At 55.1% G+C, this 13,891-nt stretch overlaps 7 non-coding genes across 7 annotated transcripts; all 7 read left to right on the plus strand.

Annotated features, from left to right (window-relative positions):
- Positions 1 to 1,737: 1,737 nt before the first annotated feature.
- Positions 1,738 to 1,811, plus strand: TRNAN-GUU (transfer RNA asparagine (anticodon GUU)). Its single transcript has one exon. It is a non-coding gene; the product is annotated as a tRNA-Asn (tRNA).
- Positions 1,812 to 3,276: 1,465 nt separating this feature from the next.
- TRNAN-GUU (transfer RNA asparagine (anticodon GUU)) lies at positions 3,277 to 3,350 on the plus strand. Its single transcript has one exon. It is a non-coding gene; the product is annotated as a tRNA-Asn (tRNA).
- A 225-nt stretch (positions 3,351 to 3,575) lies between these two features.
- TRNAK-CUU (transfer RNA lysine (anticodon CUU)) lies at positions 3,576 to 3,648 on the plus strand. The gene has a single exon. It is a non-coding gene; the product is annotated as a tRNA-Lys (tRNA).
- A 1,247-nt stretch (positions 3,649 to 4,895) lies between these two features.
- Positions 4,896 to 4,968, plus strand: TRNAK-CUU (transfer RNA lysine (anticodon CUU)). Its single transcript has one exon. It is a non-coding gene; the product is annotated as a tRNA-Lys (tRNA).
- A 2,590-nt stretch (positions 4,969 to 7,558) lies between these two features.
- TRNAN-GUU (transfer RNA asparagine (anticodon GUU)) lies at positions 7,559 to 7,632 on the plus strand. Its single transcript has one exon. It is a non-coding gene; the product is annotated as a tRNA-Asn (tRNA).
- A 2,883-nt stretch (positions 7,633 to 10,515) lies between these two features.
- TRNAK-CUU (transfer RNA lysine (anticodon CUU)) lies at positions 10,516 to 10,589 on the plus strand. The gene has a single exon. It is a non-coding gene; the product is annotated as a tRNA-Lys (tRNA).
- A 1,251-nt stretch (positions 10,590 to 11,840) lies between these two features.
- TRNAN-GUU (transfer RNA asparagine (anticodon GUU)) lies at positions 11,841 to 11,914 on the plus strand. Its single transcript has one exon. It is a non-coding gene; the product is annotated as a tRNA-Asn (tRNA).
- Positions 11,915 to 13,891: the final 1,977 nt, after the last annotated feature.

Genomic DNA, 13,891 nt, shown 5'->3' on the forward strand with positions numbered 1-13,891 from the left:
ACAAATATGCCTGTAGTTCTGCCTCTCAAGTTCCCCACATCAAGCCTCCACTTCATCGCCTTTAGACCCATGCGTCTTGCCGACTCCTCTAGGTCTGCCCTACTCATGTTCCTGTTCTAGTGTGGAGAGGTAAGTGGTAAAAATGGTCTCGTCCTGTCGCGGACGCCAATTTGTCACGAGGCCGTTTAACGGGCATGCACTCGTGTAGGTTCGTGTAAAAGCAAAAACCATCGATGACATAACCATCATCGGGAAAAGAGCTGACGAGACCATTTGCTTCCACCCTAATTCCCAACACTCAATATATTTAGAAACCCCTAAAAACAAATAGCAGACAAAGAACACAGCATACATAACTAGAAAGAGGTTAGCGAGAAGAACAAACGGCTAAAGACGTGAGCAGTGCATGGACATAAATGTTCAGTGTAAAATAAGCCTTGTCACAACATAGCGGGACGCGGTGCTTGCAGCGAAGGCTGTGCTACCAAGGAAGGCATGGACGCACTCACGTAAACGATGACAGTGGTGATGCGGGGCTTGCAACCGGTGCGACTGAGTAATGGTGAACACGCACTCGTGCAACAGGGGAAAGACTGGCGATTAGCTTGAGACGCTCACGAGGTTGACTTGCACGGAAGGAAGCGTCGGGCTGGTTGAAGTCAGTGACCTTCCGGCGTTCGGCAGCCGCAGCTCGCACACGAAGCCGGAGGCGTTTCTTGGCCAACGCCAGAAGACCAGAACAGGCCTGGCCCACGTCAGGTGACGAGAAGAAGCTCTGTGTCCAGGTGGGAGCCTGCTGAGACCTTGATGCAGGAGCTCTGCTGGCCGCCACTCCCACGCCCTGGCCATCTTCTTCACTTCGTCCTGACTCGGCCACGTCTGCCTGGCTTTAGGACTGTGGAACCGTCGGTGACGAGAGAACGCAGGCTGGTGGCGACGCGTCAGCGAACCAGGGTCAACCTGGCCAAGCAGCTGGGCGCACAGCTCAGGCCCGTAGCCCGACGGCTGTTGCTCGCCTGTTGAAATCAAAGTCCGCAGGTCCTAGGAAGGAGTTCAGGACCGGATGGCCACGGTGCTCTCGAGCGGGAACACGACAGCAGGAGGCCCCGGCCGGTCAAAGTCCTGCAGGCTCGGGTCTGACGCCCGACGGCCCATCTTCAGCGCCCGGTCCGGTGACGACCTTCCGCTTGCCCCGTCTTCTTTAACTCCCTTGATCTGCTCTGCTCAGGCTTCTCCTGCCGCTCTGGCCCACTTGTCTCGTCCCGATTGGAGATTCTGTACTTTCGTGGTACCCAGCCATTGGGCCTTGAAATCTCCGTGGAAGGACCTCATTGAAGCAAAATTTTCACGCCCACACGTGCCACAACCGAGCGTTATCTTCATCTTCTTCTGGCTGATGGAGTGGCGCACTTTTTAAACGCGCGCAATCACATCACAGACTGCCTCCGCGGCGCAGTTGGCTAATGAGTTCGGCTATTGACCGAAATGTTGGAGGTTCGAGCCCTCCCGGGGGCATTGTCTAGCTTCTTTTTTCTTTGCACTGTTAGCTTTGATGGAAAGTTCTGACGCTGCTGAGAGTACAGCACGACTGCCTCTACGGCGCAATCTGCTAGCACGTTCGGCTGTTAACCGAAAGGTTGGAGGTTCGAGCCCTCCCGGGCGCGTTGTTTTGCTTTTTTTCTTTGCGCTGATAGGTTTTGAGAAAAGTTTTCACAGTGGTGAGAGATCAGCACGACTGCCTCCTTGGCGCAATCGGCTAGCGCGTCCGGCTGTTAACCGAAAGGTTGGAGGTTCGAGCCCTCCAGGGGGCGGTGTGTCGCTTTTCTTTCTTTCTGCTGATAGCTTTTGAGAAAAGTTCTGACGATGGTGAGAGAGCAGCACGACTGCCTCCGGGGCGCAATCGGCTATCGCGTCCGGCTGGTAACCGAAAGGTTGGAGGTTCGAGACCTCCCGGGGGTGGTGTGTCGCTTTTTTTTCTTTGCGCTGATAGCTTTGGAGAAAAAGAGGTTCGAGCCCTCCTGGGGGCGGTGTGTCGCTTTTTTTACGCTGATAGCTTTTGAGAAAGGTTCTGACGGTGGTGAGAGAGCAGCACGACTGCCTCTGTCGCGCAAGCGTCTAGCGCTTTCGGCTGTTACCGGAAAGGTTGGAAGTTCGAGCCATCCCGGGGGCGGTGTCTGTTGCTTTTTTCTCTTTGCACTGATGACTTTGGAGGAATGTTCCTCGGTAGTGAGAGTGCAGCACGACTGCCTCCGCAGCGCAATCAGCTAACGAGTTCGGCTCTCAACCAAAAGGTTGGAAGTTGGAGCCCTCCCGAGGGCGGTGTGACGCATTTTTATCTTTGCGCTCATAGCTTTGGAGGAATGTGCGGACGGTCGGGAGAGTGCAGCACGACTGCCTCCGCGGCGCAATCGGTAACGAGTTCGGCTCTTAACCGAAAGTTTGGACGTTCGAGGCCTCCCGGGGTCGGTGTGTCGCATTTTTATCTTCGCGCTCATAGCTCTGGAGGAATGTTTTGACGGTCTTGAGAGTGCAGCGCGGCTGCCTCCGCGGCGCAATCGGTAACGAGTTCGGCTCTTAACCAAAAGGTTGGAAGTTCGAGCCCTCCCGAAGGCGGTGTGTCGCATTTTTATCTTTGCGCTGATAGCTTTGGAGGAATGTCCTGACGTTCGTGAGAGTGCAGCACGACTGCCTGCGCGGCGCAATCGGTAACGAGTTCGGCTCTTAACCGAAAGGTTGGAAGTTCGAGCCCTCCCGAGGGTGGTGTGTCGCATTTTTATCTTTGCGCTCATAGCTTTGGAGGAATGTTTTGACGGACGTGAGAGTGCAGCGCGGCTGCCTCCGCGGCGCAATCGGTAACGAGTTAGGCTTTTAACCGAAAGGTTGGAGGTTCGAGGCCTCCCGGAGGCGGTGTGTCGCATTTTTATCTTTGCGTTCATAGCTTTGGAGGAATGTTCTGACGGTCGTGAGAGTGCAGCACGACTGCCTGCGCGGCGCAATCAGCTAACGAGTTCGGCTCTTAACCGAAAGGTTGGAAGTTCGAGCCCTCCCGAGGGTGGTGTGTCGCATTTTTATCTTTGCGCTCATAGCTTTGGAGGAATGTGTTGACGGACGTGAGAGTGCAGCGCGGCTGCCTGCGCGGCGCAATCGGTAACGAGTTAGGCTCTTAACCGAAAGGTTGGAGGTTCGAGCCCTCCCGGGGGCGGTGTGTCGCATTTTTTTCTTTGCGCTGATAGCTTTGGAGGATTGTTCTGACGGTGGTGAGAGAGCAGCACGACTGCCTCCGTGGCGCAATCGGCTAGCGCGTTCGGCTGTTAACCGAAAGGTTGGAGGTTCGAGCCCTCCATGGGGCGGTGTGTCGCTTTTTTATCTTTGCGTTCATAGCTTTGGAGGAATGTTTTGACGGACGTGAGAGGAGTGCAGCAAAGCTGCCTCCGCGGCGCAATCGGCTAACGTGTTCGGCTCTTAACCGAAAGGTTGGAAGTTCGAGCCCTTCCGAGGGCGGTGTGTCGCATTTTTATCTTTGCGCTCATAGCTTTGGAGGAATGTTTTGGCGGTCGTGAGAGTGCAGCGCGGCTGCCTCCGCGGCGCAATCGGTAACGAGTTTGGCTCTTAACCGAAAGGTTGGAGGTTCGAGCCCTCCCGGGGGCGGTGAGTCGCATTTTTTTCTTTGCACTGATAGCTTTGGAGGAATATTCTGACGGTCGTGAGAGTGCAGCACGACTGCCTCCGTGGCGGAATCGGCTAACGAGTTCGGCTCCTAACGGAAAGGTTGGAGGTTCGAGCCCTCCAGGGGGCGGTGTGCCGCTTTTTTTTCTTTCCGCTGATAACTTTTGAGAAAAGTTTTCAGGGTGGTGAGAGATCAGCACGACTGCCTCCGTGGCGCAATCGGCTAGTGCGTTCGGCTGTTAGCGGAAATGTTGGAAGTTCGAGAACTCCCGGGGGCGTTGTGTCGCTTTTTTTTTCTTAACGCTGATGGCTTTGTAGAAAAGTTCTGACGGTGGTGAAAGAGGAGCACGACTGCCTCCGTGGCGCAATTAGCTAGCGCGTTCGGCTGTTAAACGAAAGGTTGCAGGTTCGAGCCTTCCTGGGGGCGCTGTAGTGGTCTCTTTTCTTTGCGTTGATAGCTTTGGAGGAATGTTTTGACGGACGTGAGAATGCAGCGCGGCGCAATCGGTAACGAGTTAGGATCTTAACCGAAAGGTTGGAGGTTCGAGGCCTCCCGGGGGCGGTGTGTCGCATTTTTATCTTTGCGTTCATAGCTTTGGAGGAATGTTTTGACGGACGTGAGAGTGCAGCGCGGCTGCCTGCGCGGCGCAATCGGCTAACGAGTTCGGCTCTTAACCGAAAGGTTGGAGGTTCGAGGCGTCCCGGGGGCGGTGTGTCGCATTTTTATCTTTGCGTTCATAGCTTTGGAGGAATGTTTTGACGGACGTGAGAGGAGTGCAGCGCGGCTGCCTCCGCGGCGCAATCGGTAACGAGTTAGGCTCTTAACCGAAAGGTTGGAGGTTCGAGGCCTCCCGGGGGCGGTGTGTCGCATTTTTATCTTTGCGTTCATAGCTTTGGAGGTATGTTTTGACGGTCGTGAGAGTGCAGCGCGGCTGCCTCCGCGGCGCAATCGGTAACGAGTTCGGCTCTTAACCGAAAGGTTGGAAGTTTGAGCCCTCTCGAGGGCGGTGTGTCGCATTTTTATCTTTGCGCTGATAGCTTTGGAGGAATGTTCTGATGGCCGTGAGAGTGCAGCACGACTGCCTCCGCGGCGCAATTGGCTAACGTGTTCGGCTCTTAACCGAAAGGTTGGAAGTTCGAGCCCTCCCGAGGGCGGTGTGTCGCATTTTTATCTTTGCGCTCATAGCTTTGGAGGAATGTTTTGGCGGTCGTGAGAGTGCAGCGCGGCTGCCTCCGCGGCGCAATCGGTAACGAGTTCGGCTCTTAACCGAAAGGTTGGAGGTTCGAGCCCTCCCGGGGGCGGTGAGTCGCATTTTTTTCTTTGCACTGATAGCTTTGGAGGAATATTCTGACGGTCGTGAGAGTGCAGCACGACTGCCTCCGTGGCGGAATCGGCTAACGAGTTCGGCTCCTAACGGAAAGGTTGGAGGTTCGAGCCCTCCAGGGGGCGGTGTGTCGCTTTTTTTTCTTTCCGCTGATATCTTTTGAGAAAAGTTTTCAGGGTGGTGAGAGATCAGCACGACTGCCTCCGTGGCGCAATCGGCTAGTGCGTTCGGCTGTTAAGGGAAATGTTGGAAGTTCGAGACCTCCCGGGGGCGGTGTGTCGCTTTTTTTTCTTAACGCTGATGGCTTTGTAGAAAAGTTCTGACGGTGGTGAAAGAGGAGCACGACTGCCTCCGTGGCGCAATTAGCTAGCGCGTTCGGCTGTTAACCGAAAGGTTGCAGGTTCGAGCCTTCCTGGGGGCGCTGTAGTGGTCTCTTTTCTTTGCGTTGATAGCTTTGGAGGAATGTTCTGACGGTCGTGAGAGTGCAGCATGACTGCCTCCGCGGTGCAATCGGCTAACGAGTTCGGCTCTTAACCGAAAGGTTGGAGGTTCGAGCCCTCCCGGGGGTGGTGTGTGTTGCTTTTTTTTTCTTTGCGCTCATAGCTTTGGAGGAATGTTTTGACGGTCGTGAGAGTGCAGCACGCCTGCCTCCGCGGCGCAATCGCCTAAGGAGTTCGGCTCTTAAGCGGATGGTTGGAGGTTCAAGTCTTCCCAGGGGCGGTGTGTGTCGCATTTTTTTCTTTGCGCTGATAGCTTTTGAGAAAAGTTCTGACGGTGGTGAGAGATCAGCACGACTGCCTCCGTGGCGCAATCGGCTAGCGCGTTCGGCTGTTAACCGAAAGGTTAGACGTTCGAGGCCTCCCGAGGGCGGTGTGTCGCATTTTTATCTTTGCGCTCATAGCTTTGGAGGAATGTTCTGATGGTCGTGAGAGTGCAGCACGACTGCCTCCGCGGCGCAATTGGCTAACGTGTTCGGCTCTTAACCGAAAGGTTGGAAGTTCGAGCCCTCCCGACGGCGGTGTGTCGCATTTTTATCTTCGCGCTCATAGCTTTGGAGGAAATTTTTGACGGTCGTGAGAGCGCAGCGCGGCAGCCTCCGCGGCGCAATCGGTAACGAGTTCGGCTCTTAACTGAAAGGTTGGAAGTTCGAGCCCTCCCGAAGGCGGTGTGTCGCATTTTTATCTTTGCGCTGATAGCTTTGGAGGAATGTTCTGACGGTCGTGAGAGTGCAGCACGACTGCCTGCGCGGCGCAATCGGCTAACGAGTTCGGCTCTTAACCGAAAGGTTGGAAGTTCGAGCCCTCCCGAGGGTGGTGTGTCGCATTTTTATCTTTGCGCTCATAGCTTTGGAGGAATGTTTTGACGGACGTGAGAGTGCAGCGCGGCTGCCTCCGCGGCGCAATCGGTAACGAGTTAGGCTCTTAACCGAAAGGTTGGAGGTTCGAGGCCTCCCGGGGGCGGTGTGTCGCATTTTTATCTTTGCGTTCATAGCTTTGGAGGAATGTTCTGACGGTCGTGAGAGTGCAGCACGATTGCCTGCGCGGCGCAATCGGCTAACGAGTTCGGCTCTTAACCGAAAGGTTGGAAGTTCGAGCCCTCCCGAGGGTGGTGTGTCGCATTTTTATCTTTGCGCTCATAGCTTTGGAGGAATGTTTTGACGGACGTGAGAGTGCAGCGCGGCTGCCTGCGCGGCGCAATCGGTAACGAGTTAGGCTCTTAACCGAAAGGTTGGAGGTTCGAGGCCTCCCGGGGGCGGTGTGTCGCATTTTTATCTTTTCGTTCATAGCTTTGGAGGAATGTTTTGACGGACGTGAGAGTGCAGCGCGGCTGCCTGCGCGGCGCAATCGGCTAACGAGTTCGGCTCTTAACCGAAAGGTTGTAGGTTCGAGGCCTCCCGGGGGGGTGAGTCGCATTTTTATCTTTGCGTTCATAGCTTTGGAGGAATGTTTTGACGGACATGAGAGTGCAGCGCGGCTGCCTCCGCGGCGCAATCGGTAACGAGTTAGGCTCTTAACCGAAAGGTTGGAGGTTCGAGGCCTCCCGGGGGCGGTGTGTCGCATTTTTATCTTTGCGTTCATAGCTTTGGAGGTATGTTTTGACGGTCGTGAGAGTGCAGCGCGGCTGCCTCCGCGGCGCAATCGGTAACGAGTTCGGCTCTTAACCGAAAGGGGTGAGGATCGAGCCCTCCCGGGGGCGGTGTGTCGCATTTTTTTCTTTGCGCTGATAGCTTTGGAGGAATGTTCTGACGGTCGTGAGAGTGCAGCACGACTGCCTCCGTAGCGCAATCGGCTAACGAGTTCGGCTCTTAACCGGAAGGTTGGAAGTTCGAGCCATCCCGCGGTCGGTGTGTCGCAGTTTTATCTTTACGCTGATAGCTTTTGAGAAAAGTTCTGATGGTGGTGAGAGAGCAGCATGACTGCTTCCGTGGCGCAAGCGGCTAGTGCGTTCGGCTTTTAGCGGAAAGGTTGGAAGTTCGAGCCCTCCCGGGGGCGGTGGGTCGCTTTTTTTTTCTTAACGCTGAAGGCTTTGTAGAAAAGTTCTGACGGTGGTGAAAGAGGAGCACGACTGCCTCCGTGGCGCAATTAGCTAGCGCGTTCGGCTGTTAACCGAAAGGTTGCAGGTTCGAGCCTTCCCGGGGGCGCTGTAGCGGTCTCTTTTCTTTGCGTTGATAGCTTTGGAGGAATGTTCTGGCGGTCGTGAGAGTTCAGAATGACTGCCTCCGCGGTGCAATCGGCTAACGAGTTCGGCTCTTAACCGAAAGTTTGGAGGTTCAAGTCCTCCCGGGGGTGGTGTGTGTTGCTTTTTTTTCTTTGCGCTCATAGCTTTGGAGGAATGTTTTGACTGTCGTGAGAGTGCAGCACGCCTGCCTCCGCGGCGCAATCGGCTAAGGAGTTCGGCTCTTAAGCGGATGGTTGGAGGTTCAAGTCTTCCCAGGGGCGGTGTGTGTCGCTTTTTTTTCTTTGCGCTGATGGCTTTGGAGCAATGTTCTGACGGTCGTGAGAGTGCAGCACGACTGCCTCCGCAGCGAAATCCGCTAACAAGTTCGGCTCTTAACCGAAAGGTTGGAGGTTCGACCCTCCCGGGGGCGGTGTGTCGCATTTTTTCTTATCGCTGATAGCTTTGGAGGAATGTTCTGACGGTCGTGAGAGTGCAGCACGACTGCCTTCGTTGCGCAATTGGCTTGCGTGATCGGCTGTAAACCGAAAGGTTGGAGGTTCGAGCCCTCCCGGGGGCGTTGTCTAGCTTCTTTTTTCTTTGCACTGTTAGCTTTGATGGAATGTTCTGACAGTGGTGAGAGTGCAGCACGACTGCCTCCGTGGCGCAATTGGCTAGCAAGTTCGGCATTTAACCGAAAGGTCGAAGGTTCGAGCCCTCGCGAGGACGTTGTCTTGCTACTTTTTTCTTTGCGCTGATAGCTTTGGAGAAATGTTCTGTCGTTGATGAGAGTACAGCACGACTGCCTCCGCGGCGCAATTGGCTAATGAGTTCGGCTATTGACCGAAATGTTGGAGGTTCGAGCCCTCCCGGGGGCATTGTCTAGCTTCTTTTTTCTTTGCACTGTTAGCCCTTATGGAAAGTTCTGACGCTGCTGAGAGTACAGCACGACTGCCTCTACGGCGCAATCTGCTAGCACGTTCGGCTGTTAACCGAAAGGTTGGAGGTTCGAGCCCTCCCGGGCGCGTTGTTTTGCTTTTTTTCTTTGCGCTGATAGCTTTGGAGGAACGTGCGGACGGTCGGGAGAGTGCAGCACGACTGCCTCCGCGGCGCAATCGGTAACGAGTTCGGCTCTAAACCGAAAGGTTGGACGTTCGAGGCCTCCCGGGGGCGGTGGTCGCATTTTTATCTTTGCGCTCATAGCTTTGGAGGAATGTTTTGACGGTCGTGAAAGTGCAGCGCGGCTGCCTCCGCTGCGCAATCGGTAACGAGTTCGGCTCTTAACCGAAAGGTTGGAGGTTCGAGCCCTCCCGGGGGTGGTGTCTGTTGCTTTTTTCTCTTTGCGCTGATGGCTTTGGAGGAATGTTCTGACGATCGTGAGAGTGCAGCACGACTGCCTCCGCGGCGCAATCGGCTAACGAGTTCGGCTCTTAACCGAAAGGTTGGAGGTTCGAGCACTCCCGGGGGCGGTGTGTCGCATTTTTTCTTTGCGCTGATAGCTTTGGAGGAATGTTCTGACGGTCGTGAGAGTGCAGCACGACAGCCTCCGCGGCGCAATTGGTAACGAGTTCGGCTCTTAACCGAAAGTTTGGACGTTCGAGGCCTCCCGGGGTCGGTGTGTCGCATTTTTATCTTCGCGCTCATAGCTCTGGAGGAATATTTTGACGGTCTTGAGAGTGCAGCGCGGCTGCCTCCGCGGCGCAATCGGTAACGAGTTCGGCTCTTAACCAAAAGGTTGGAAGTTCGAGCCCTCCCGAAGGCGGTGTGTCGCATTTTTATCTTTGCGCTGATAGCTTTGGAGGAATGTTCTGACGGTCGTGAGAGTGCAGCACGACTGCCTGCGCGGCGCAATCGGCTAACGAGTTCGGCTCTTAACCGAAAGGTTGGAAGTTCGAGCCCTCCCGAGGACGGTGTGACGCATTTTTATCTTTGCGCTCATAGCTTTGGAGGAATGTGCGGACGGTCGGGAGAGTGCAGCACGACTGCCTCCGCGGCGCAATCGGTAACGAGTTCGGCTCTAAACTGAAAGGTTGGACGTTCGAGGCCTCCCTGGGGCGGTGTGTCGCATTTTTATCTTTGCGCTCATAGCTTTGGAGGAATGTTTTGACGGTAGTGAGAGTGCAGCGTGGCTGCCTCCGCGGCGCAATCGGTAACGAGTTCGGCTCTTAACCGAAAGGTTGGAAGTTCGAGCACTCCCGAGGGTGGTGTGTCGCATTTTTATCTTTGCGCTGATAGCTTTGGAGGAATGTTCTGATGGTCGTGAGAGTGCAGCACGACTGCCTCCGCGGCGCCATCGGCTAACGTGTTCGGCTCTTAACCGAAAGGTTGGAAGTTCGAGCCCTCCCGAGGGCGGTGTGTCGCATTTTTTTCTTTGCGATGATAGCTTTGGAGGAATGTTCTGATGGTCGTGAGAGTGCAGCACGACTGCCTCCGCGGCGCAATCGGCTAACGTGTTCGGCTCTTAACCGAAAGGTTGGAAGTTCGAGCCCTCCCGAGGGCGGTGTGTCGCATGTTTATCTTCGCGCTCATAGCTTTGGAGGAAATTTTTGACGGTCGTGAGAGCGCAGCGCGGCAGCCTCCGCGGCGCAATCGGTAACGAGTTCGGCTCTTAACTGAAAGGTTGGAGGTTTGAGGCCTCCCGGGGGCGGTGGTCGCATTTTTATCTTTGCGCTCATAGCTTTGGAGGAATGTTTTGACGGTCGTGAAAGTGCAGCGCAGCTGCCTCCGCTGCGCAATCGGTAACGAGTTCGGCTCTTAACCGAAAGGTTGGAGGTTCGAGCCCTGCCGGGGGCGGTGTCTGTTGCTTTTTTCTCTTTGCGCTGATGGCTTTGGAGGAATGTTCTGACGATCGTGAGAGTGCAGCACGACTGCCTCCGTGGCGCAATCGGCTAACGAGTTCGGCTCTTAACCGAAAGGTTGGAGGTTCGAGCACTCCCGGGGGCGGTGTGTCGCATTTTTTCTTTGCGCTGATAGCTTTGGAGGAATGTTCTGACGGTCGTGAGAGTGCAGCACGACTGCCTCCGCTGCGCAATTGGTAACGAGTTCGGCTCTTAACCGAAAGTTTGGACGTTCGAGGTCTCCCGGGGTCGGTGTGTCGCATTTTTATCTTCGAGCTCATAGCTCTGGAGGAATGTTTTGACGGTCTTGAGAGTGCAGCGCGGCTGCCTCCGTGGCGCAATCGGTAACGAGTTCGGCTCTTAACCAAAAGGTTGGAAGTTCGAGCCCTCCCGAAGGCGGTGTGTCGCATTTTTATCTTTGCGCTGATAGCTTTGGAGGAATGTTCTGGCGGTCGTGAGAGTGCAGCACGACTGCCTGCGCGGCGCAATCGGCTAACGAGTTCGGCTCTTAACCGAAAGGTTGGAAGTTCGAGCCCTCCCGAGGGTGGTGTGTCGCATTTTTATCTTTGCGCTCATAGCTTTGGAGGAATGTTTTGACGGACGTGAGAGTGCAGCGCGGCTGCCTGCGCGGCGCAATCGGTAACGAGTTAGGCTCTTAACCGAAAGGTTGGAGGTTCGAGGCCTCCCGGGGGTGGTGTGTCGCATTTTTATCTTTTCGTTCATAGCTTTGGAGGAATGTTTTGACGGACGTGAGAGTGCAGCGCGGCTGCCTGCGCGGCGCAATCGACTAACGAGTTCGGCTCTTAACCGAAAGGTTGGAGGTTCGAGGCCTCCCGGGGGGGTGAGTCGCATTTTTATCTTTGCGTTCATAGCTTTGGAGGAATGTTTTGACGGACGTGCGAGTGCAGCGCGGCTGCCTCCGCGGCGCAATCGGTAACGAGTTAGGCTCTTAACCGAAAGGTTGGAGGTTCGAGGCCTCCCGGGGGCGGTGTGTCGCATTTTTATCTTTGCGTTCATAGCTTTGGAGGTATGTTTTGACGGTCGTGAGAGTGCAGCGCGCCTGCCTCCGCGGCGCAATCGGTAACGAGTTCGGCTCTTAACCGAAAGGGGTGAGGATCGAGCCCTCCCGGGGGCGGTGTGTCGCATTTTTTTCTTTGCGCTGATAGCTTTGGAGGAATGTTCTGACGGTCGTGAGAGTGCAGCACGACTGCCTCCGCAGCGCAATCGGCTAACGAGTTCGGCTCTTAACCGGAAGGTTGGAAGTTCGAGCCATCCCGCGGTCGGTGTGTCGCATTTTTATCTTTACGCTGATAGCTTTTGAGAAAAGTTCTGATGGTGGTGAGAGAGCAGCATGACTGCCTCCGTGGCGCAATTAGCTAGCGCGTTCGGCTGTTAACCGAAAGGTTGCAGGTTCGAGCCTTCCCGGGGGCGCTGTAGCGGTCTCTTTTCTTTGCGTTGATAGCTTTGGAGGAATGTTCTGGCGGTCGTGAGAGTTCAGAATGACTGCCTCCGCGGTGCAATCGGCTAACGAGTTAGGCTCTTAACCGAAAGGTTGGAGGTTCAAGTCCTCCCGGGGGTGGTGTGTGTTGCTTTTTTTTCTTTGCGCTCATAGCTTTGGAGGAATGTTTTGACTGTCGTGAGAGTGCAGCACGCCTGCCTCCGTGGCGCAATCGGCTAAGGAGTTCGGCTCTTAAGCGGATGGTTGGAGGTTCAAGTCTTCCCAGGGGCGGTGTGTGTCGCTTTTTTTTCTTTGCGCTGATGGCTTTGGAGCAATGTTCTGACGGTCGTGAGAGTGCAGCACGACTGCCTCCGCAGCGAAATCCGCTAACGAGTTCGGCTCTTAACCGAAAGGTTGGAGGTTCGACCCTCCCGGGGGCGGTGTGTCGCATTTTTTCTTATCGCTGATAGCTTTGGAGGAATGTTCTGACGGTCGTGAGAGTGCAGCACGACTGCCTTCGTTGCGCAATTGGCTTGCGTGATCGGCTGTAAACCGAAAGGTTGGAGGTTCGAGCCCTCCGGGGGCGTTGTCTAGCTTCTTTTTTCTTTGCACTGTTAGCTTTGATGGAATGTTCTGACAGTGGTGAGAGTGCAGCACGACTGCCTCCGTGGCGCAATTGGCTAGCAAGTTCGGCATTTAACCGAAAGGTCGAAGGTTCGAGCCCTCGCGAGGACGTTGTCTTGCTACGTTTTTCTTTGCGCTGATAGCTTTGGAGAAATGTTCTGTCGTTGATGAGAGTACAGCACGACTGCCTCCGCGGCGCAATTGGCTAATGAGTTCGGCTATTGACCGAAATGTTGGAGGTTCGAGCCCTCCCGGGGGCATTGTCTAGCTTCTTTTTTCTTTGCACTGTTAGCCCTTATGGAAAGTTCTGACGCTGCTGAGAGTACAGCACGACTGCCTCTACGGCGCAATCTGCTAGCACGTTCGGCTGTTAACCGAAAGGTTGGAGGTTCGAGCCCTCCCGGGCGAGTTGTTTTGCTTTTTTTCTTTGCGCTGATAGCTTTGGAGGAATGTGCGGACGGTCGGGAGAGTGCAGCACGACTGGCTCCGCGGCGCAATCGGTAACGAGTTCGGCTCTAAACCGAAAGGTTGGACGTTCGAGGCCTCCCGGGGGCGGTGGTCGCATTTTTATCTTTGCGCTCATAGCTTTGGAGGAATGTTTTGACGGTCGTGAAAGTGCAGCGCGGCTGCCTCCGCTGCGCAATCGGTAACGAGTTCGGCTCTTAACCGAAAGGTTGGAGGTTCGAGCCCTCCCGGGGGTGGTGTCTGTTGCTTTTTTCTCTTTGCGCTGATGGCTTTGGAGGAATGTTTTGACGATCGTGAGAGTGCAGCACGACTGCCTCCGCGGCGCAATCGGCTAACGAGTTCGGCTCTTAACCGAAAGGTTGGAGGTTCGAGCACTCCCGGGGGCGGTGTGTCGCATTTTTTCTTTGCGCTGATAGCTTTGGAGGAATGTTCTGACGGTCGTGAGAGTGCAGCACGACAGCCTCCGCGGCGCAATTGGTAACGAGTTCGGCTCTTAACCGAAAGTTTGGACGTTCGAGGCCTCCCGGGGTCGGTGTGTCGCATTTTTATCTTCGCGCTCATAGCTCTGTAGGAATGTTTTGACGGTCTTGAGAGTGCAGCGCGGCTGCCTCCGCGGCGCAATCGGTAACGAGTTCGGCTCTTAACCAAAAGGTTGGAAGTTCGAGCCCTCCCGAAGGCGGTGTGTCGCATTTTTATCTTTGCGCTGATAGCTTTGGAGGAATGTTCTGACGGTCGTGAGAGTGCAGCACGACTGCCTGCGCGGCGCAATCGGCTAACGAGTTCGGCTCTTAACCGAAAGGTTGGAAGTTCGAGCCCTCCCGAGGGTGGTGTGTCGCATTTTTATCTTTGCGCTCATAGCTTTGGAGGAATGTTTTGACGGA

Source organism: Rhipicephalus microplus, unplaced genomic scaffold, assembly GCF_043290135.1.
Source record: "Rhipicephalus microplus isolate Deutch F79 unplaced genomic scaffold, USDA_Rmic scaffold_297, whole genome shotgun sequence".
Classification (NCBI taxonomy): domain Eukaryota; kingdom Metazoa; phylum Arthropoda; class Arachnida; order Ixodida; family Ixodidae; genus Rhipicephalus; species Rhipicephalus microplus.